This window comes from Chiloscyllium plagiosum, unplaced genomic scaffold, assembly GCF_037043375.1.
Source record: "Chiloscyllium plagiosum isolate Xiang-an unplaced genomic scaffold, Cpla_swu_hap1 HiC_scaffold_39, whole genome shotgun sequence".
Taxonomy (NCBI): Eukaryota; Metazoa; Chordata; class Chondrichthyes; order Orectolobiformes; family Hemiscylliidae; genus Chiloscyllium; species Chiloscyllium plagiosum.
The window spans coordinates 27,981,735-28,005,285 of record NW_028270177.1 but is presented as its reverse complement, the minus strand read 5'-3'; the positions used below and the strand labels follow the sequence as shown (position 1 = coordinate 28,005,285).

At 43.7% G+C, this 23,551-nt stretch overlaps 1 long non-coding RNA gene across 1 annotated transcript in view; it reads right to left on the bottom strand.

Annotated features, from left to right (window-relative positions):
• LOC148138639 (uncharacterized) overlaps positions 1–23,551 on the bottom strand; it is a 151,022-nt gene that overhangs the window by 4,141 nt on the left and 123,330 nt on the right. The window contains exons 3-4 of the long non-coding RNA XR_015753730.1: positions 14,664–14,777; positions 2,923–3,014 (exon numbers count right to left, since the gene is read on the bottom strand). This is a non-coding gene — a long non-coding RNA (uncharacterized LOC148138639). The remainder of the gene's footprint in view (positions 1–2,922; positions 3,015–14,663; positions 14,778–23,551) is intronic.

Sequence of the window (23,551 nt, the reverse complement as noted above, 5' to 3'; positions counted from 1 at the left end):
TGAATTGGCCATGCTAAATTGCCCATAGTGTTAGGTGAAGGGGTAAACGTAGGGGAATGGGTCTGGGTGGGTTGCACTTCAGCGGGTCGGTGTGTACTTGTTTGGCCAAAGGGCCTGTTTCCACACTGTAAGTAATCTAATCTAATCAATACTCTGTATGGTTCAACGAGATTTTCCCTCATGCTTCCAAACTCCAGTCAGTACAGTCCAAGAATCCTCAACTGCTCCTCATATAACAAGCCCTTCATCCCCAGAGTCATTCTTATAAACCTCCACTGGATCCTCTCCAATGCCAACACATCCTTCCTTAGATACAGTGCCCAAAACTGCTCATAATATTCCAGATGTAGTCTGACCAGAGCCTTATGCAGAGTCAAGAGTGTGGTGCTGGAAAAGCACAGCAGGTCAGGCCGACTGGAATTTCCCTTTCCATGTGGTTGATTATGCTCTCCAACACATCTTATCCATGTGCCATACCTCTACCCTCGAATCCCACCCCACCAACTGCAACAAGAACAGTAACCCCCTGGTCGCCACCTTCCACCCCACCAACCTCCATATACATTGCATCATCCTTCACCATTTCTACCACTACAAATGGATCCCACCACCAGAGATATATTTCCCTCCCCACCTCTATCTGCTTTCTGTAAAGACCATTCCATCTGCGTCTACTTTGTCAGGTCCATGCTCCCCAACAACCCACCCTCCCCTCCTGGCACTTTCCCCTGCTACCGCAGGAATTGCAAAACCTGAGCTCACACCTCCCCCTCACCTTCGACCAAGGCTCCAAAAGAGCCTTCCACATCCATCAAAGTTTCACCTGCACTTCCATACATGTCATTTACTGTATGCGTTGCTTCCGCTGTGGTCTCCTTTACATTGGGGAGACAGGGCACCTACTCGCAGTGCACTTCAGAGAACACCTCAGGGACACCGGTACCAATCCACCCCACTGCCGCATGGCTGAACACTTCAACTCCCCCTCCCACTCTGCCGAGGACATGCAGGTCCTGGGTCTCCTCCATCGCCACTCCCTTACCATCCGATGCCTGGAGGAAGAACGCCTCATCTTCTGCCTCAGAACCCTCCAAACCCATGGCATGAATGTAGATGTCACCAATTTCCTCATTTCCCCTCCCCCCATCTTACTCCATTTCCAACTTTCCAGCTCAGCACCATCCTCATGACCTGTCCTATCTGTCCATCTTTCTTCCCACCTATCCGCTCCACCCTCCCCTCCGACCCATCACCTTTACCCCCACCTCCATCTACCTATTACACTCTCGACTACCATCCCCCCCAGCCCCACCCCCTCCCATTTATCTCTCCACCCCTAGGGCTCCCAGTCTCATTCCTGATGAAGGGCTTTTGGCCGAAATGTTGATTTTCCTGCTTCTCTGATGCTGCCTGACCTGCTGTGAATTTCCAACACCACACGTTTGACTCTGATCTCCAGCATCTGCAGTCCTCACTTTTGCCAGAGCCTTCTACAGCCTCAATAGTACACCCCTGCCTTCTGGATTCTAGTTCTTTTGAAATGAATGCTAACATTGCATTTAGTTTCCTAAATGTCAACTGAACTTGCATGTTAACTTTAAGAGAATTCAAAACTAGGACTCCTAAGTCCCTGTGTGCTTCAGATTTCTGAAGCCTTTCCTCATTTAGAATATAGTTTATGCCTCTATTCATCCTATCAACGTGCACAACCATAACATCATAAAATAAATGGGTAGTATTAGGCCTTCGGTCCATCAAGTCTCCTCTGTTTCCACTTTCACACATTGTATACTATCTGCCACATTTTTGCCCACTCTCCTAGCCTGTTCAAGTCCTTCTGCAGCCTCCCCACTTCCTCAACACTGCCTGTCCCTCCACCTATCTTTGTGTCAATACACTCAGTTTATTTGTCTCAATCATTCAAATATAACGTGAATAGTAATGGTCCCAACACTGACCCCTGTGGAACTCCACGAGTGTCAAACTACTGATAAAGACCCCTTTATTGCCACTCTCTGCCTTCTGTCAGTGAGCCAATTCTCTAACTATGCCAGAGCCTTGCCTCTAACAGCATGTGTTCTTGTCTTATTTAGCAGACTCATGTCTGGCCATTTGTCAAAGGCCTTGTGGAAATTGAAAATATTCACTGGCTCTTCTGTGCCTAACTTACATATTATTGCCTCAAAGAATTCTAACAGGTTTGTCAAGCATGATCTCCCCTTAACGAAGCCATGCTGACTCAGCTTTATTTTACTTTGCCTGTGCAAGTTATCAGGAATCATGTAAATAAAGCAGGCCAATGCTTTATTGCTTTGGTTAGTTTAGATTGTACGGATAACTTTAGCAGGAGTGAATGAGCCTTCTGCCACATCAGGAGACCACCCACGTGCCCATATCTTGGAAAGACTTGGAAAGGAATCCTGCAAAAGGATCCCAAGGAAATGCCCCCCATTCTGAAATATCACTGCTCCCTTGCTTCACCGACCTTTCTTGCAGTCTCCACTTTGGGGCCTAACTTTGGTTCCTGGGACACATCCATGCGGCTTCTCTGGACCAGATGCAGTACCAGCAGTAGCCATGCTCTTGGCAGTGCTGTTGGGATTCAAAGTGGGTTGTTAGCCCATCAAGTACTGAAATCTGTTGGCAGTGGGATCTCATGTTTAAAAGGGAAAAGGAGACCCTGATGCCAAGCATTTAATTATCTGTTGAAGATAGAGAGCTAATGGGACTCCTGGAAGCAATGAGAGTGTGGTTGCCATGACTTTCTGGTCTGTGGGTGGGCTGACCGCTGTTCTTTAAAACCATAGTCACTTGGTTCATAACAGGCCCAAATATGAGGTGAGTCAAAAATCAATTGATCCTCCCTCTCATATCAAGTCCCAAACTGTTCAAATACAGTATGTCAAAATGTTACTTTCTTACCTTCTTAAAGATTATTCAATTTGGATTAGTCAGTACCAACTCCTTCCTCATCTCCCCTGGATAGCCTGTTCCATAAGTTTGGAACTCATTTACTGAAATAAAGTTTCTTCAGATTAGTTTTAAATTTACTTCACTTCAAATACAGTCCATGACCTCTGATTCTTTTGTTTTGAATGAACTTGTCATGGTTGAATTTGCATATTTTAATTTGTGGCTTGCCACGACATTTGGACAATAGTTGTGACAGAAATAAATTATTTCCAGTCACAACAAGCCACCAGTCGACCTGCAAATACTCCTCCCAACCCTCAGCGAAAATAATCTATTTTAATGACAACACAGTACGGACAGTTTTCAAAAGAGTTATGGTTGTGTCAAGCTGTTTCTGACTTTAATGTTGCTGCAGAGTTTTTTTGCCAACTGTGACTTATTTCAGTCGAGGAGTCAGACATTTTTGCGGGTTGAGGGAAAACATTGCAGTTGTGTTCAGCGTCTGGAGAGATTCATCGCAAAACTGTTGCAGCTCCTCCTCTCTCTTGTGCTATTTTCAAAACTCTACACCCCTCTGAAATACTGACTTGTGCAAAAATTTTTCATGATTCTTTTAACTCATTTTAATACATCCGCAAGGACAAGATAGAGGCCAGCAACTAAGTGCAACATGAAGAACTGCTTGGGACCTTCACAATTCAAAGTGTACAGCCACATGAATCACACAATAAAGGCTCCCACACAATATAATGAAATGCATGCATCACACTCAAATACCTACATTGCATAGGGCAATTATATATTGCAAAGAGAAACAATGGTAAATACATTATGATGTAAGATTAGTTATCCTTTTAGCACTCTGCAAGTGTTGGAGATATTTAAATATGTTCTTTACAATCAACACAATCTCTTTGATGTCCACTGCGATAGCATGTCTTTGGTCAAGAATAGCATAAATCAATTGACTCTTCATCAAGTGGATTTGCAGTATGTGATAATCTTACACTTTCTAAACAAACTTGATTTTTCTCGAGTGGCTACTGTTTTTCAAATTGCCGTGCAATCAAAAGTAATTATTTTCCCTTGAGAAGCCTTATGACATAAGTGTATAAACACATTAGGAATTAGTAATTAAAATTATGTGATCCAAGTTACTCAGCATCATAGAAAGCTGGAAAACTGTGATCGGTCGATGCAAAATTAACATTTTAACAGATGAAGTCAGCAATCATGGCAGTTTAAAAAAGCTCCAGTCAGTGAGAAAAAAAAAACTTATAACATGAGTGGAATGTAGACCTGGGGGAACAATGAGAATTTAACAGCAAATCAACAAGCCTGCAGGCATTCAACAATAGCCAGGCTTTGCAACATAGCAATAATCTTTATTTCAGCATGGACCTACACAGTGGGACCTGGTTGTACAAATCTCCTGCTGTGCTCTGAGATGAGAAAGGTTGCTTGGCAGGATGAAAATGTGCAATCCCACTGTGGCTGCAAATGACAGAAGGACAAGTAAAATTCATTGGGAATAAAGGAGCTGGCTTAAAATGGTTGGATAACAAATAATTTTTATACTAAGATTCACCAGGAGTCTCTAACAGTGAAAAAAATGCTCTGCACGATGGCAAAAAGAAAAATTAGTGCCATTGTGTTCCGCTCCTAAAGGTCACTGCAGCAACCTGGTAATTCAGAAAATCATAAAAATGCACAGAGCAAGAAAATGAACATCACTTTTGAAACAGAATCAGAAATTTCTTGCCACTTCATCTCACAGATGACAGCATTTCCAAGCACTTATGCCAGAAATTTTCGTTATTTGGCAATTGAAGTGATGCCCTTGTGCTGGAGGACACATTTAGCTGTTTAGTGAGACCTCACCAATGCGTCTGCACTTTCTTCAATTTATTCAAATTAGTTTAACAATACATCTGCATTTTAAATGGTCACTAGTCTTTTAGTACACGTGACAGTGTTTTACAAGAAAATTCAACTCTTATAGCTGGGATTATTTGTATCAATCTACCTATTAGAGGAGCTGGAAATGTGTTGCTGGAAAAGCGCAGCAGGTCAGGCAACATCCAGGGAACAGGAGAATCGACGTTTCGGGCATAAGCCCTTCCTGAAGAAGGGCTTATGCCCGAAATGTCGATTCTCCTGTTCCCTGGATGCTGCCTGACCTGCTGCGCTTTTCCAGCAACACATTTCCAGCTCTGATCTCCAGCATCTGCAGACCTCACTTTCTCCTACCTATTAGAGGAGTCTATCAGAACTGATTTGATTTTATTATTTCTCTGAATAGTTGACAGTTTCTGTCATTTAAAGTTTTTCAAGTACCTGAAAACAGAGTCTTCAGGAAACTCCAAATTTACTGGGCAGAGATGTGGTCATCTTTGTTCTGTGAATGATTACACCACCTTGGAGTGGCAGCTGTAAATGCTCCACACAACACTCTATGTTAGGAATGGTATTCATGGTTTGGAGGTGCCGATGTTGGACGAGGTGTACAAAGTTAAAAATCACACAACACCAGGTTATAGTCCAACAGGTTTTTTTTTGGAAGCAGTAGCTTTTGGAGCGCTGCTCCTTCATCAGCTGGTCTGGAATTGTATTGACATCCAATCTTGTTATGGTATTGATGAAGAAACTAAGAGTTATTTCAGAATGGATCATCACAAGAAAAATCCCAAGTGGATTTAAAAAGAGCAAGGGGCTATCAGATTGACAATAGCATTGGAACAGCATGGAGAATCCAAAAGGTATCATCATACCAAACACAGGAAGAATCCCAAGACACACAGACCTGGTTATTTATTCACATTTTAATATTAAATTGAACAAGTAAATAAAAACCAGTAAAACTTGTGAACGTCACATACTGGTCTGACTCATTTTGTATACAGTGCTTCAATATTGTGCTTAGTATGACCAATTTGTTCATTTCCAAGTATTACTGTTTTTAACTGTTCTTTTTCTATCTGGAATATGAAAATATCAAGGGAAAAAAATAAATACAAGGAAAAGACAAAGGCTTTGAAACTAATTGAATAGCTTTATCAAAGGGCTAGTACAAGTACAATCACAAACACAGAGGGCTGAATGGTCTGCTTCTGAGGTAAGTAGTTCTATTGTAAAAGGGCTATGAAGCAAAGTAACTGCACAGCAAGCAATGTGTAAAATAAAATCAAACTATCAGTATTCAGTAAATTGTTCTAAAATCTTAAATATGTTGAACTGAAAAATAGCTACAGTAAGTGCAAATTAATCCAAATTAAGCTGATGAGCATAATTTACTATTAAATCTGCACCGGTAGTCAGCAAATAGTTTTTGTAGCATGGTGGTAGTGTCCATGCTCCTGGATCAGAAGATCCCACCTCAAGATGCAGTTATCATAGAAGTGTCTCATAACACATCTGAACATGGTTTCTGTTTAAGAATAACTGTTGGAAAATGAAATAGAGTAATAATTGCAGTATAGGCAACTGGGGCTGGGGAATGTGTGAATCTGTGGTCACTGACTGTCCCAGAGACCACAGCTATGGGAAACTTTTAAATCTTGAGTCACTCCGTCTCAGGTGCAGGAAGAAATTTCGACCCTGGGGCAGGAATGGAGATATTGGAGTAACAGGTCCTATCCGTCACATACAAGGAAAAACTCTCCAAGGGAATAAGGAAGAAGGCAGCTTGGAAGAATAGCTAGAAGGCTAAATAAGATCTCATTGAGCGGTAGTGGTCGACGATGCCCTCCAGCACATCTCCTCCACTTCCTGCACCTCCGCCCTTCAACTTCACCCCTCCCAATGCAACAAGGCCAGAACCTCCTTGGTCCTCACCTTCCACCCCATCAACCTCCATATACACCGCATCATCCTCTGCCACTTCTGACACCTACAAACAGACCCCCACACTAGGGATATATTTCTTTCCCCATCCCTATCAGAATTCTGGAGAGACCATTCCCTCTGTGGCTCCCTCATCAGATCCACGCCCCACCAAGAGCCCACTTCCCACTTCTGGCACCTTCCCATGCCACTGCAGGAAGTGCAAAAGCTGTGCCCACACTTCCCCCCTCACCTCCGTTCAAGGTGCCCAAGGATCCTTCCACATCTGACTGTATTTTACCTGTACCTCCATCGATGTCATCTACTGTATCTGTTGCACTCCATGTGGTCTCTTCTACATCAGGGAGACAGGTTGTCAACTTGCAGATCATTTCAGAGAACATCTCTAGGACACCTGCACCAATCAACCCCACCACCCCGTGGCTGAACACTTCAACTCCCCCTCCCACATCTCCAATGACATGCAGGTCCTGGGCCTCCTCCATCGCCAAACCCTAACCACCCGACGCCTGGAGGGAGAATGCCACATCTCCTGCCTTTGGACCCTGCAACTACACATGATCAATGTGGATTTCACCAGCTTTCTCATTTCCCCTCGTCCCACATTATCCCAGTCCTGAGCCTCCAACTCAGCACTGCCCTGTTGACCTGTCTATCACCTTTCCCACCTATCTGCTCCACCCTCCTCTCTGACCTATCACCTTCTTCCCCACCTTCATCTACCTATCACATTCTCAGCTACCCTCAGCTAATGCTGAGGGTTGAATGGTCTGCTTCTGAGGAAAGTAGTTCTATTGTAAAAGGGCTATGAAGCAAAGTAACTGCACAGGAAGCAATGGGTAAAATAAAATCAAACTATCAGTATTCAGTACATTGTTCTAAAATCTTAAATATGTTGAACTGAAAAAAGTCACAGTTAGTGCAAATTAATTCAAATTAAGCTGATGACCATAATTTACTATTAAAGATAAATCAGCACCAGTCGTCAGCAAATAGTTTTTATAGCATAGTGGTAGCGTCCATGCCCCTGGATCAGAAGGTCTTTGTTCTAACCCCAACTCAAGATGTAGTTATTATAGCAGTGTCTCATAACACATCTGAACATGTTTTCTGTTTAAGAATAACTGTTGGAAAATGAAATAGAGTAATAATTTCAATACAGGCAACTGGGGAATGTGTGAATCTGTGGTCACTGACTGTCCCAGAGGCCACAGCTACAGGAAACGGTTAAATCTTGAGTCACTCCATCTCAGATTCAGGAAGAAACTTCTAGCTGGGGCAGGAATGGAGATATTGGAGTAACAGGTCCTATCCATCACATACAAGGACAAATTCTCCAAGGGAATAAGGAAGAAGGCAGCTTGGAAGAATAGCTAGAAGGATAAGTAAGATCTTATTGAGCAGTAGTCGTCGACAATGCTCTCCAGCACATCTCCTCCACTTCCTACACCTCTGCCCTTCAACTCCACCTCTCCCATTAGATTAGATTAGATTAGATTACTTACAGTGTGGAAGCAGGCCCTTCAGCCCAACAAGTCGACACCGCCCCGCCAAAGCGCAACCCACCCATACCCCGACATTTACCCCTTACCTAACACTACGGGCAATTTAGCATGGCCAATTCACCTGACCCGCACATCTTTGGACTGTGGGAGGAAACCGGAGCACCCGGAGCAAACCCACGCAGACACGGGGAGAACAGAGGAACAGTGAAGAATGAAAGGCTTTGGTGGGAGTTGAATGCAGCCATGGCATTAGCTACGTAGCAGAGTTACAGATAAACAGAAGATCAGAGAAACCTGTCGCAGAACCAGCATGATTATAAAGGGAGATAGTAACTCACATCAGTTGGGAATGATGAAAAAAATCAATTGAAATGTATTCAGCTCATTTTTCTGACAAACAATACAGCTGCACTAAGTTTAGTGACTTGTCCAAGAACTAGAATTAGTTCCCAATAATATTGCAAAGGATAGTGAAACAAATTCTAACTATACCAAGCAGAATATGTCCTTGGACTTGAAAGGGGCGAGAGTAGAGACCAAGGATCATGAAGCAAGATTTTACATTTAATTGATGTAAACTTCAATGGACTGACCAATGGAGCTGTTCATGGGTAAACTGAAAAACAAACACTGGGAGATTTCAAAGGTTTTGAATTAAAAACCAATGCATGCCAATAACTAATCAAATGCCTCACTTCTGCCATTAATCGATTGGAGAGCCAACGAGCAAGGTAGTATTAATGTGAAAGCCTGCATTGGTTCAAGCGAAAGTGGAAATCCATTTATCCAGAAGATCTATAAAAAACAACTAAAGGTATATAAAAAATAATAAAGTATACAAAACCTGCAGGAAATATCAAGATTCACAGTAAGTACTTTATCAGAAAGAAAAGAGTAATAAAATATAATTTGGGTTGACAAAACAGCTGTTGCAGCCAATGTTATAATGGATTTTAAGGAAAAAGCAGCCTTAAAGTCATAGAGACTTACAGCATAGAAACAGACACTTTGGTCCAACCAGTCCAAGCCAACCATAATCCCAAACTAAACTGGTCCCACCTGCCTGCACTTGGCCTATATCTCTCCAAGTTAAGTTGCTTTTTTTTGTATCTATTTCCACAGTAAAGTTAGATACCAACCTTCAAATAATCGTAAACGTAAGAAAAAACGTCATTATTTTTAGTACTACTTTTTGGGTGGTGGTAATAAAGAAAATGATGGCACCCAAGGTGGACAAACCTCTATAATGGCTTGTGTCCGAGAGTATTGAAAGAAATAGAGTGGAAAATGGAAATTGCGTCACAATTTCCTGAAGATCTCTCGATTTGGGAATTGTGTCTTTGATTTGGAAAGTTGAAAATACCAGTCTCATGATCATTACACGTCTGAAGAAGAAATCAGAACATTATAAGCCTGTCAAATTAATGGCAGTAGCTTGTGGAACCCATTATTGGGGGGAGGGTGACTGAGCAGTTGAAGGACAATGATCTGATTGGAGACTCAACGTGGACTCCCGATAAAAGATCATTGACTTGAAATGTTCAATTTTTCGGGGTGAGTTGTGATCCCATTTTCAGAATGAAATCCAAGTCAAGAACTTGGAAGTAGCATTTAGGTGGGAAGAGGGATGTCATTTTCCTGGAGGCAGAAGGGACAAAAAAAAACTGCAGATGCTGGAATCCAAAGTAGACAGGCAGGAGACTGGAAGAACACAGCAAGTCAGGCAGCATCAGGAGGTGGAGAAGTCAACATTTCAGGTGTAACCCTTCTTCAGGACTGCGGGTGGATGTAGGGGAGCAACAGATAAAGGAGGTGGTGGGGCAGGGTGGTGAGGTGGGGATAGGTGAAGACAGGCAGAGGGTACGATCTGGTTGGTCAATGGGAGAAATGAATCCAGTTGATGGCAGGGAGGACTGGAAAGGTGGGGGAGGGTCTGGGAAGGCAATCAGGATGGGGAGGGAGGTTATTTGAAATTGGAGAACTCAATGTTGAATCCTCCAGGCTGTAGGCTGCCCAGGCGGAAGATGAGGTGTTGTTGCTTCAATTTGCAGTTTGGTTCGTTGTGGCAATGGAGGAGGCCAAAGATGGTCATACCTTCATGGAGGCAGCCAAGTGAGAAGCCGGATGTGGAAGTCACATTCAGTAAAGGACAATAACCAAATTCTGATGCTGAGAGGCCACTTCATTGCAGTCACGGGTAGAGTCACAGGCTGCTTTTACGTGTAACACAAGCTTCACTGCTGTCAGTAAGCTTTGGTATATTTTCAAATACCAGCCCTGCCAACATGGTATCTTTTGTAGTCATCCACTGGAATCATCTGAAGATGCTTTGTGGAGAAACTGAGGACTGCAGATGCTGGAGGTCAAAATCAAGATTAGAGTGGTGCTGGAAAAGCACAGCAGGTCAGGCAGCATCTGAGGAGCAGGAAAATTGACGTTTTGGGCAAAAGCCCTTCATCAGGAATGCCCTGATTCTGCCTCGGAACACTTCAACCCCTGGGCATCAATGTGGACTTCACTAGCTTCCTCATTTCCCCTCCTCCCACCTTACCTCAAAACTATAGAACATAGAACAATACAGCACAGAACAGGCCCTTCGGTCCACGATGTTGTGCCGAACATTTGTCCTAGCTTAAGCACCCATCCATGTACCTATCCAATTGCCGCTTAAAGGTCACCAAAGATTCTGACTCTACCACTCCCACAGGCAGCGCATTCCATGCCCCCACCACTCTCTGGGTAAAGAACCCACCCCTGACATCTCCCCTATACCTTCCACCCTTCACCTTAAATTTATGTCCGCTTGTAACACTCTGTTGTACCCGGGGAAAAAGTGAGGCGACCAGAACTGCACACAGTACTCCAAATGTGGCCTAACCAAAGTCCTGTACGGTTGCAACATCACTTCACGACTCTTGAATTCAATCCCTCTGCTAATGAACGCTAATACACCATAGGCCTTCTTACAAGCTCTATCCACCTGAGTGGCAACTTTCAAAGATCAATGAACATAGACCCCAAGATCCCTCTGTTCCTCCACCTCACTAAGAACCCTACCGTTAACCCTGTATTCCGCATTCTTATTTGTCTTTCCAAAATGGACAACCTCACACTTGGCAGGGTTGAACTCCATCTGCCGCTCCTCAGCCCAGCTCTACATCATCTCTAAGTCCCTTTGCAGCCGACAACAGCCCTCCTCACTATCCACAACTCCACCAATCTTCGTATCATCTGCAAATTTACTGACCCACTCTTCGACTCCCTCATCCAAGTCATTAATAAAAATTACAAACAGCAGTGGACCCAGAACTGATCCCTGTGGAACTCCACTTGTAACTGAGCTCCAGGCTGAATATTTACCATCTACCACCACTCTCTGACTTCGACCGGTTAGCCAGTTTTCTATCCAATTGGCCAAATTTCCCTCTATCCCATGCCTCCTGACTTTCCGCATAAGCCTACTATGGGGAACCTTATCAAATGCCTTACTAAAATCCATGTATACTACGTCCACTGCTCTACCCTCATCCACATGCATGGTCACCTCCTCAAAGAATTCAATAAGACTTGTAAGGCAAGACCTACCCTTCACAAATCTGTGCTGGCTGTCCCTAATCAAGCAGTGTCTTTCCAGATACTCATAAATCCTATCCCTCAGTACCCTTTCCATTACTTTGCCTACCACCGAAGTAAGACTAACTGGCCTGCAATTCCCGGGGTTATCCCTATTCCCTTTTTTGAACAGGGGCACAACATTCGCCATTCTCCAGTTCCCTGGTACCACCCCCGTTGACAGTGATGACGAAAAGATCATTGCCAACGGTACTGCAATTTCCTCTCTTGCTTCCCACATAATCCTAGGATATATCCCGTCAGTCCCGGGGGACTTGTCTATCCTCAAGTTGTTCAAAATGTCCAACACATCTTCCTTCCTAACAAGTATCTCCTCTAGCTTACCAGTCCATTTCACACTCTCCTCTTCAAAAATACGGTCCCTCTCGTTCGTAAATACTGAAGAAAAGTACTCATTCAAGACCTCTCCTATCTCTTCCGACTCAATACACAGTCTCCCACTACTGTCCTTGATCGGACCTACCCTCGTTCTCGTCATTCTCATGTTTCTCACATACGCATAAAATGTCTTTGGGTTATCCTTGATCCTATCCGCCAAAGATTTTTCATGCCCTCTCTTAGCTCTCCTAATCCCTTTCTTCAGGTCCCTTCTGGCTATCCTGTATCCCTCCACTGCTCTGTCTGAACCCTGTTTCCTCAACCTTATGTAAGCCTCCTTCTTCCTCTTTACAAGACATTCAACCTCCCTTGTCAACCAAGGTTCCCTCACACGATCATTTCTTTCCTGCCTGACAGGTACATACATATCAAGGACACGTCGTATCTGTCCCTTGAAAAAGTTCCACATTTCCACGACATCCTTCTCTGACAGCCTATGCTCCCAACTTATGCTCCTCAGATCCTGTCTTACAGCATCGTAATTACCCTTCCCCCAATTGTAAAACCTACCCTGTTGCACGCACCTACCTCTCTCCATAACCAAGGTGAAAGTCACAGAATTGTGGTCACCATCACCAAAATGTTCACCCACTAACAAGCCCATCACTTGTCCCGGTTCATTACTGAGTACCAAATCCAAAATGGCCTCCCCTCTGGTCGGACAATCAACATACTGAGTTAGAAAAGCTTCCTGGACACACTGCGCAAACACCGCCCCATCCAATCTACTTGACCTAAAGAGCTTCCAATCAATATTTGTTAAGTTGAAATCGCCCATGACTACTACCCTGTGGCTTCTGCACCTTTCCAAAATCTGTTTCCCAATCTGTTTCTCCACATCTCTGCTGCTATTGAGGGGCCTATAGTAAACACCCAACAAGGTGACTGCACCTTTCCTATTTCTGACTTCAGCCCATACTACCTCCAAAGGCAGATCCTCCTCGAACTGCCTTTCTGCAGCCGTTATACCATTTCTAATTAGCAACGCCACCCCCCTCCTTTTTTACCACCCTCCCTAATCTTACTGAAACATCTGTAACCAGGAACCTCCAACAACCATTCCTGTCCCTCTTCTATCCACGTTTCCGTGATGGCCACAACATCGTAGTCCCAGGTACCGATCCACACCTTAAGTTCACCCACCTTATTTCTGATACGCCTTGTGTTGAAGTATACACACCTGAACCCATCTCTGTGTCCGCAAGTATTCCCTGTCAGTGCTACCTTCTTCACAGCCTCCCTACATTTTTGGACATCCTGACAAACAGCTAGCCTACTTGCTGGACTACAAGTCCGGATCCCATCCCCCTGCCAAATTAGTTTAAACCCCCCCGAAGAGTGCTAGCAAACCTACCCCCAGGATATTGGTGCCCTTCTGGTTCAGGTGCAACCCGTCCTGCTTGTACAGGTCCCACCTTCCGCAGAATGCAGTCCAATTGTCCAAATACCTGAAGCCCTCCCTCCTACACCAGCCTTGCAGCCACATGTTCAACTGCGCTCTCCCCCTATTCCTTGCCTCACTGTCACGTTGCACCGGCAACAACCCAGAGATGACGACTCTGTCTGTCCTAGCTTTTAGCTTCCAGCCTAACTCCCTGAGCTCTTGAATGACCTCCCCACCCCTCTTCCTACCTATGTCGTTGGTGCCAACGTGCACCACGACTTCTGGCTGCACACCCTCCCCCTTAAGGATTCTGAAGACACGGTTCGAGACGTCTCGGACCCTGGCACCCGGGAGGCAACAAACCATCCGAGAGTCTCGCCCATGTCCACAGAACCGCCTGTCCGTCCCTCTAACTAGAGAGTCTCCTATAACTAGCGCTCTCCTCCTCTCCCCCTTTCCCTTCTGAGTCTCAGAGCCAGACCTCGCGCCACAGACCCAGTCACTGCAGCTTACCCCTGCTAGGCCGTCCCCCACAACAGTATCCAAAGTGGTATACTTATTGTTTAGGGGAACGACCACAGGGGATCCCTGCACTGCCTGCTTCCTCCCCTTCCCACCTCTAACTGTTACCCAGCTACCTCTGTTCTCTGGCGTAGCTATGTCCCTGTAGCTTCTATCTATCACCCTCTCAGCCTCTCGAATAATCCTCAGTTCATCCAACCCCAGTTCCAGTTCCCTAACTCATTCTGTGAGGAGCAGGATCTGACTGCATTTCCTACAGATGAAGTCGGCAGGAGTATCGGTGGTCACCCCTACCTCAAACATCCGGCAGGAGGAACATTCCACTGCCTGCGCTGCCATTACTCTACACCTCGTCTCCAAAGCAAGAACACTGAGTAGCTTATCTGTGGACTTTAAAATTAGGTTAGAGGAGGAGGATGGGAGGGAGGCCCTACTATGTTAGGCCTGGGTTCTAGAACACACCCACTCAAATATCAATCACTTACCTTCCCGACCAGCTCTGCGCTCCAACCTCACTTCCGCCCAGCTCGCACCGCTCTCTGCTTCCCGACCAGCTCTGCGCTCCAACCTCACTTCCGCCCAGCTCGCGCCGCTCTCTGCTGTGAAAAGGAAACATGCAAACTCCACTCAGACAGTTGACCAAGGCTGGAATTGAACCCAGGTCCCTTACGCTGTGAGGCAGCAGTGCTAACCACTGAGCCACCCGTACCTGTATATCGTACAGTTGGGTTATTAATTTCAAGGCCGAACTTACAAATTATTCATCAGTAAGCGAATCAAGGGCTTTGTGGAAAAGACAGGCAAGTAGATTTGGAAACTATTAGATCAGCCATGACAAACACCTATCCCAACCTGCCAACGCAGCACCATCTTCATGACCTACCTACCAATCTTCCTTCCCATTTATCTGCTCCACGCTCCTCTCCGACCTATCACTTTCATCCCCACCTCCATCCACCTATTGTACTCTTGGCTACCTTCTCCCCAGCCCCCCCCCCCCGCCCCCTCCATTTATGTCTCCAGTCCGGAGGATCCCTGCCTTATTCCTGATGAAGGGCTTTTGCCTGAAACGTTGATTTTCCTGCTCCTCGGATGCTGCCTGACCTGCTGTGCTTTTCCAGAACCACTCTAATCTAGACACTGATCTCCAGCATCTGCAGTCCTCGCTTTCACAAAATTGGATGAGGCTCTGGTCAGAAGACAGCTGGAGTACTGACAAAGGTTTTGGTGCCCTTATTGAGGGAAAAATATACAGGCATTGGAGGCAGTGCAGAGAAGGTTCATGAGATTGTTCCTGAATATGGAAGGTCTGTCTCATAAAGAGAGATTGTGAAGACTGGGCCTGTACAAATTGGAGTTTAGAAAAATGAGGTGACCTTATTGAGATTTATACGGTTCTTAGGGAAGTTAACAGGGTAAATGCAGAAAGGTTATTTTCCCTTATTGGTGGGCGTAGAATCAAAGGGCATAATCTCAGAGAAAGGGGTCACCATGTAAGATAATGATGAAGAGGAATTATTTCTCTTAAAAAGTAGTGAGTCTGTGGAAGTCTTTTCTGCAGAAAAGCTATAGAGGTTGGGTTATTAAGTTCAAGGCTGAATTAACAATTTTTTCATCAGTAAGTGAATCAAGGGCTCTGGGGAAAAGACAGGTAAGTAGAGTTGAGAATTATCAGATCATCCATGACAAACAAGGCAAGGGAAATACATGCTGAATGTTAGGACCCTGGTAAGCACGATTCACAAGGGACCTTGGTGTACTGGGACAGGTGGGCAAAATGGTTATGTAGATTTATGGGATACTTGCCTTTATGGCCAAAACAGAGAGTTTAAGAGCCAGAAAGTGATGCTGGAACTGTATAAACCTTTTGTTAGGTCACAGTTAGACTATTGCGTGTAGTTTTTGACCAGCACAGTCTCAATGGGCTGAAGGGCCTTTTATTTGTGTTGTAGACTTCAATGACTATGACACATTGTCACTGCCACAATGCCATCACCTCCACAGCTCTCCAGCTCTTTGACCACATGATGAACCACCCTGTCCCTGCCTCCCCCTTAATCTGCGCTACCCCCTCACCCACCCCAGTCCTGAAGAAGGGTTGCACCCGAAAAGTTGACTTCTGCACCTCCTGATGCTGTCTGTCCTGCTATATTCTTTCAGCCACCTGCGTGTCTACCCTGAATTCCAGTGCCTGCAGTTTTTTTGCCTCTATGACACATTGAATGACAGACTTGATAGGTGGAATGATCTAGTTCTACTCCGATGTCTTATGGTCCAGCTAATTACAAGATATCTGAGAGGCATTGATGTCCTTGGGAAGATCTCAAGCAAAACTTAAGAATAACTACATATAACTGCTACTGAAAAACTCTGGTTATTTACAAAACATCAAGTGAACAACAACCCAGTACTGATTAGCTCCTCCCAGGAATAGTTCTTGATATCCTATTTGCTCATCTAGTGACACCAGTTAACAATTTCAGGTAACTAACTGTTTTATACAACAGGCGCCTCTGCCATATGGGCAAAGCCTGGCCATCAACAGGTGAGGCAATATCACCATGAAGGTATCGTTAGTGGGAGGGAAGTGGCATCCATTTCAACATGGAGAACATTAGTAGGTACTTCAGTAATTGGAAGGTAAAAACAATGACTGCAGATGCTGGAAACCAGATTCTGGATCAATGGTGCTGGAAGAGTACAGCAATTCAGGCAGCATCGAGGAGCTTCAGCAAAATCGACGTTTCGGGCAAAAGCTGTTCCTGATGAAGGGCTTTTGCCCGAAACGTCGATCTTGCTGAAGCTCCTCGATGCTGCCTGAATTGCTGTGCTCTTCCAGCACCATTGATCCAGAACTTCAGTAATTGGAGCTAATCAAAATGGGTTGCAGCTTAGATCTTCCACTTTGGAGCTGCTTCTGATCTATTGTTGAGCTCTTGAGATAGCATGGATCCTCTGCACTGTGAGAAAATCCCTTCAGCAGCATGGACAATTGAGAACATCTCTTATGATTCCTGTCACTATTTAAGGATTTTTTTTGTCATTGAGTCCATTGGTTTATGAGTCCAAAAGCTTCAGCTTTTCATCATACAAATTAATTATTTCGTCCAAGGCATACAAAATATTGTAATCAAATTTAGAGGTGACCATGAAGTTAGGAGGAACTCTAAGTTACCCAAAGATAAGTAACAAATTGCAATGGAACAGAGAAGGAAGAAGTAATTGGGCAGAATGGTATAGGCCATATCTGAAGGTCCAAAACCATTCATTTTAGATCCATTAAAGAGAAAACAAATAACCTTCACCATGGAACAAGATGAAGAATTGCAGAAGGGGGCAAAAGATTTGGATGTCCAGATAGATAAATCACTATGAGCTTGTGCAGAGATAGAAAAGTAATCAATGTGGCCCTTGACATTTTGGCTTTGCTTCAAAAGGTTTGAAATACAAAGGAAAAAATCTCAGCTGTATAGTACTTTATTAGATTTTACCTAGAGTCTTATATTGGTTTTGGGTATCACACCTCATGGAAGATATGATAGACTTAAAGTGCAAGGTTCATCAGAATTAAATCAGAAGTCAAAGTGTTAATTCGTGAGGACAGGGTGTCATAAAGTGATTTGAACTCTCTTGAGTTTAATAGGCTGAGGAGTGATGTATCAATGCATTAGAGAGATTAAGTATTTAGTATAAAATTTCATAACAAGAGCCAACAAATTCAAAGTTGAGACAGGCCATTCAGAAGTGCAATCAGGAATAGTGTTTTAACACAAGGGGAAGTGGAAATCAGAAATTCCAGAAGGCTGTGATTCTGTGATTCCTCTATTCTTCTATGAATCATGGGTAAATTGTAATTTTCAAACATTACAACTGATATGGGAGTAGTATATTGCTTAAAACTAGTCCCAATATTTCATGGATTACAATATAAATTTAAAAGTATTTCACCCAATCCCAGTAGAGTCAATTGCACACTTTCTTTAGAATAGACTTAGAATGAAATGATCCATCAACCCAGGTTATTTTTGCAAGCATGGAATTATTGATTTATTAGTAAGCAAAACTCATCCAGAAAAGGTGAAGGATTTGTTAACACAGCCAAGTTGTCATGAAAAAAAAAAGTTTAGTCCATTAAGTAAAAAGGTTTAGGTAAAGTTGCCATAGCCTGGCCAGAACATAGGGCTGCTCTCTCATTAGAGAGAGACAATGGTGGTGGTTTAATCTGAGGGTCACTATGCCTCAGGCAGGGGAAGAGGTTGAGAAAATGGGACCTTCATGGTAACCTGAGCTGATGGAAATTGAACCCAAGCTGTTGGCCTATCTCTGAATGACCAACCAGCCAAACCACCTTAAAAAGAAAACATTTTCTGGCCAAAGATAATTCTAATGTTGTTCACATGTGATCATATCACTGGTTGGCTCTAGGATCTCAGCAGACACTATTTCCTCAGAAATACAACATTGAGAAGTCCTTACAATCACTCTTATCCAGAAGAACAAGTAATCAGGTTTCACAAAGAATTCACCATAAAGCTGCTTCAGAAGTGGAAGACATGAACTGGGTAAGTTTTTCTTAGCAGTCTGTCCACATCTAACTCCAAAACAAAAACTCCAAGCTTACAAACATTATTCTAAAAGAACAGCCATAAAACCAAAGCACAAAACAGTCAGGTGTTTTTTTTTTCTGAAGATGTTCAAGCGAACTAGACTAAAACGTATCACAAGCCCCATGATTTCCAAAAAGCCTTGTTAAATATAACACTTACATTGCCTTTTCATTGATCCTTCAAAGAAATCCAAATATGTCGTCAGTCTTTCAAACTCAAATGAATTGCTTTGAAAACTCAAGGTAGAGAAAGAAAAGTAAACATTGTTGAGGTAGAGAGCAGCAATGGTGGAACAGTCTGAAATTTGGGTGGTGCGGTGGCTCAGTGGTTAGCACTGCTGCCTCACAGGGCCAGAAACATGGGTTCAATTCCAGCCTCGGGCCATTATCTATGTGGAGTTTGCACATTCTCCCCGTGTCTGCATGGGTTTCCTTTGGGTGCTCTGGTTTCCTCCCAAAATCCAAAATTGTGCCGGTTAGGTGAATTGGCCATGCTAAATTGCCCATAGTTTAGGTGCATGAGTCAGGGGTAACTAGAAGGGAACTGAGTTGGAGGGTCGGTGTGGACTTGTTGAGCCGAAGGGCCTGTTTCCACACTGTAAGGAAACTAATCTAAACTGTTAAATGAACAGTGTTCCACCATTAAAGCATTACGTTAGCACTAGCACCAATATTCTGATGGATGTTACTTCTAGTGGAAAATTCTACAAGTGGAAATAAACAACATGAAGCTATTGGAGCAGCTTGTTGTTTGAATTGCTCCCCAGTCTGCTGGAGCTCCACTGACAGGCATCAGAAGGAGCATAGCCCTCTGTGACCATATTCTGTGGCATTATATATCAAAAACAACTGGGATACTTTGGCGATAAAGCTGTTTTCTAACCCCATTAATACCATGTGAATATATAAACTGGCTCATTGTATTCAGTACTATGGTGGTGTGTGATTTACCATTGGTCTGCTGTGTGTGAGTCCAGTATTCAATGGTGTTTGGTAACTTTGAAAGCTGTTTTCTGTCTATTTATGAGCTTGCAGTTGGAGATCCTTTTGTTACCATACGGGGAGTTCTACACCATCTGTACTGGAGTGGTTAACATCAACAGGGAAATGTGATAAGTGACATTAATAATCAATAAGAGTATAAGATTGCAAATTCCAATCTGGAGTCAATGGCAATCAGTCCTACTTAGGAATGCAAAATTCAACTCCCTTTGGCAGTTCCTGCACTTCGGTTATTTTTTTTATGACTGTGGTGTGCAAAACTGTTTATTTCCAGTGCTAGAAAATAAACCTTTTAGACAGGGTCAAAAGAGCAATAGGGGCAGTTAAACATTTAATATGTTAGTATGGCATTATGCTGTCTGCTGTTTTAACTGAAGCGGTACACTGTTTATTTTAAATAAGTACATGTCTTCATAATAATAGGGGTAATGGAATGCCTTAAATGTTAAGCATTCATCGACTCCGTGTACAAGTCATATATGCTTTTACATTTTCAAATACTGATTGACTTGCTTTTAAGGAGGAAAAGATAGACTCATGTTCTAAAGTTTGAGCTATCGACTCGCAGACATCCCTTCGAAATCTCTTCAAAATTATTTCAAATAAATTAAGGGTATACCCTCAGCTTGGATGATCTCTTACCTGCTTTTGGGTTCAAAATAAGGACAGATACGACATTCAACCTTTCTTTTAATCTTGAGAATGTAAAAAGCACTGCTAGGTGAGATCACTATGCTCTAAGACATTTAACTTGATAAGTTAATGTAATGTATCTGCAGGTTAGATTGACAATGAAAGGAATGTGACCTTCTACAGTTGTGTGGAAACTCCCATGGCTGTGTTTTTTTCAATTGCTTAAAATAATCCAAGAGAAATAATAATCAGAACCCCGCCTCTGGGGTTCATTGGAATGAAGGGGGGAAATTTGGTCAGATCATTTACAAATGCTGAATTTGCTGGAGAAACTCAGCAGGTCTGGCAGCATCTGCGGAGAGAAAACAGAGATAACATTTTGGATCCAGTGACCCTTCTTCAGAGCTGATTGTAGCTGGGTAAAGGTCGGTATATATGCTGAAGATAGGGTGGGAGGGATGTGGGGGAGGAGTAAGCGATAGATGGAGATGGAGCCCAGAGAAAGAGAGAGAGAGAACAACACAGAAACTGAAGTAAGTGCGGATGCTGTAAATCAGAAACAAAATCAGAAATAGCGAGAAAACTTCAACAGGTCTAGCAGCATTTGTGGAGAGAAATCAAAGTTAACATTTTGAGTCGAGAACATTCTGAGGAAGGGTCACCTGATCCAAAAGTTAACTTTGATTTCTCTCCACAGATACTGCCAGACTGCTGAGCTTTTCCAGATAGTTCAGTTTTTTTGTTCAAGAGAGAACAACACTTGGTCAGATAAAAGAATGGATAAAAGTCAGCCTGGGGGAATCAATAGCTGCTGATGGAGATCATTAGTTGTTGACAATGAGTTGGGTTGTGGTCACAGCCCACCACCTAGCTCCTTTTTATACCACAATATCGTGTGGCAGAGGAGTTTGGGAAACCCACTTGCGCTACAATCCATGACAGACTGCTTAAGACCTTCTTCTGCCATTCCAGAATTTTTCATATGTGGCCATGGGCCAAGTCAAGTTTGAAACCCCTCAGATCATATTCCTCAAACTGTTAGTGGAAAGCTGACAGGGGTAGGGGCATGGTTCCTCTTTGACAGCGTCTCTGCCACCATCAGAGGCCCTGCACCAGCAAGTACCACCAGCAAGATCTGGCCTTCAGCCTGAATTTTTCCTCTAGCCTGTGTAACCTGACCCTCACATCCCTCGGCCCTCTTGCCATGTCCCGCAGCCTGTTCTGAGTCAAAACCCACATAACAATCCAACCTCGCAACTTACTTCTCCAACCTGTTCGGGTGGATAGTCTACATCAGGAACGAGCTGCAGTCCCAGCAGTAGAGTCTGAGGGTAATACATCATGGAAACAGACCCTTCGGCCCAAACTGGTCCATGCTGCCTACTCAACTAGTTCCAATGGCCTGCATTTGGTCCATATCTGAGATTAGATTAGGTTAGATTCCCTACAGTGTGGAAACAGGCCTTTCGGCCCAAGAAGTCCACACCAACCCTCTGAAGACTAGCCCACCCAGTCCCATTTTCCTCTGACTAATGCACCTAACGCTATGGGCAATTTAGCATGGCCAATTCACATGACCTGCGCATCTTTGGACTGTGGGAGGAAACCGGAGCACCCGGAGGAAACCCACAGGGACAATATACTCTAAACGTTTCCCATCCATGTGCCCATCCAAATGTTGTTTTAAATGTTGCTATTGTGCCTCTGTCAACCACTTTCTCTGGCAACCCATTCTATATATACACCTCTCTCTGTGTGAAGACATTCCCCCTCAGGCTCTTCTTAAATCCTTCCCCTTTTACCTTAAACCTATGCCCTCTAGTTTTCAATTCCCCAACCCTGGGAAAAAGACTATATGCATTCATTCTATATATGACCCTCATGATTTTATGCATCTCAACTAGGTCACTCCTCACTCTCCTACGTTCCAAGGATTAAAGTCCTATCCTGGCCAATCTGTCCCTGTAACTCAGGCCCACTCGTCCTGGCAACATCCTTGTAAATATTCTTTGCACTCGTTCCAGTAGCCACTGGTTCGGAAGGTTCTGCTGAGACCAGAGAGGCAGGATCCTCTGCCCTTGTAGATGTGAAGGTTCCTCTCTGGAGCCAGTCAATAATACCACCAAATGGGATTGACAAAGTAGACATTGAAAAGATATTTCTTCATTTGGCGAAATCAGGAACAAGAGGTCATTGCTTTAGGATAAGGGATAGCAGACTTAAAACACAGATGAGGAGAAATTATTTCTCTCAAATAATGCTGGGACATTGAGTAAATTTAAGGAGTAAATTTTTAATTAGCAATGGGTTGAAGGTCTTGGAAAGTGAGCAGTAGATGTGGAGGTAAGATCAGCTGGGATTGTATGAAGTGGTGGAGCAGGTTGAATGAGCTGACTTACCTGAACCTACTCCTAATTCTCATTAGTGAACCAAATGGGGTTACTATTAGGTTAGGTTTTTAAATTTCTGATTTTTATTGAATTCAAATTTCATCTTCAATGGTGGGATTTCAAACAAGAAATTAACCTAAATCCTAAGATTACTGGTCTTGTGACATTACCACCACCTCCCCTCAAAGCTCCATTCATCTTTCGTTAGTATCTGAACAAGTCACAGAATCCCTACACTGTAGAAAGAAGCCATTTGGCCGATTAATCCTGCAACAACACTCTGAAGAGCATCCTAGCTTTCCCCCCAGCCTGCACTTTACAGGGCAATTTAGCATGGCCAGTTCACCTAACCTGCACATCTTTGGATTGTAGGAGGAAACCAGATCACCTGGATGAAACCCAAGCAGACAAGGGAAAACTGTGCAAACTCCACACGGACAGTCACCCGTGGCTAGAATCAAATCCAGGTCCATGGTGGTGTGAGGCAGCAGTGCTACCCACTGAGCCACCATGCTGCCATAGAAGCTCTCTGCAGCAAACTGAAATTTTGTCTATTTTGGGTTTCACCTGAAGTAGGATTGATGGAAAGCTAAGTACATTTATGAGATTAATTTACAAAACTTCAGTGTGCCATTGCACTTTCAAAATCAACAATAACTTGCATTTATAGAGCAGATTTAGCATGCTATATGAGAGGCATTGTCAGAGAAATTTAAGACTGAGCCAAGCATGGAGACAGGAG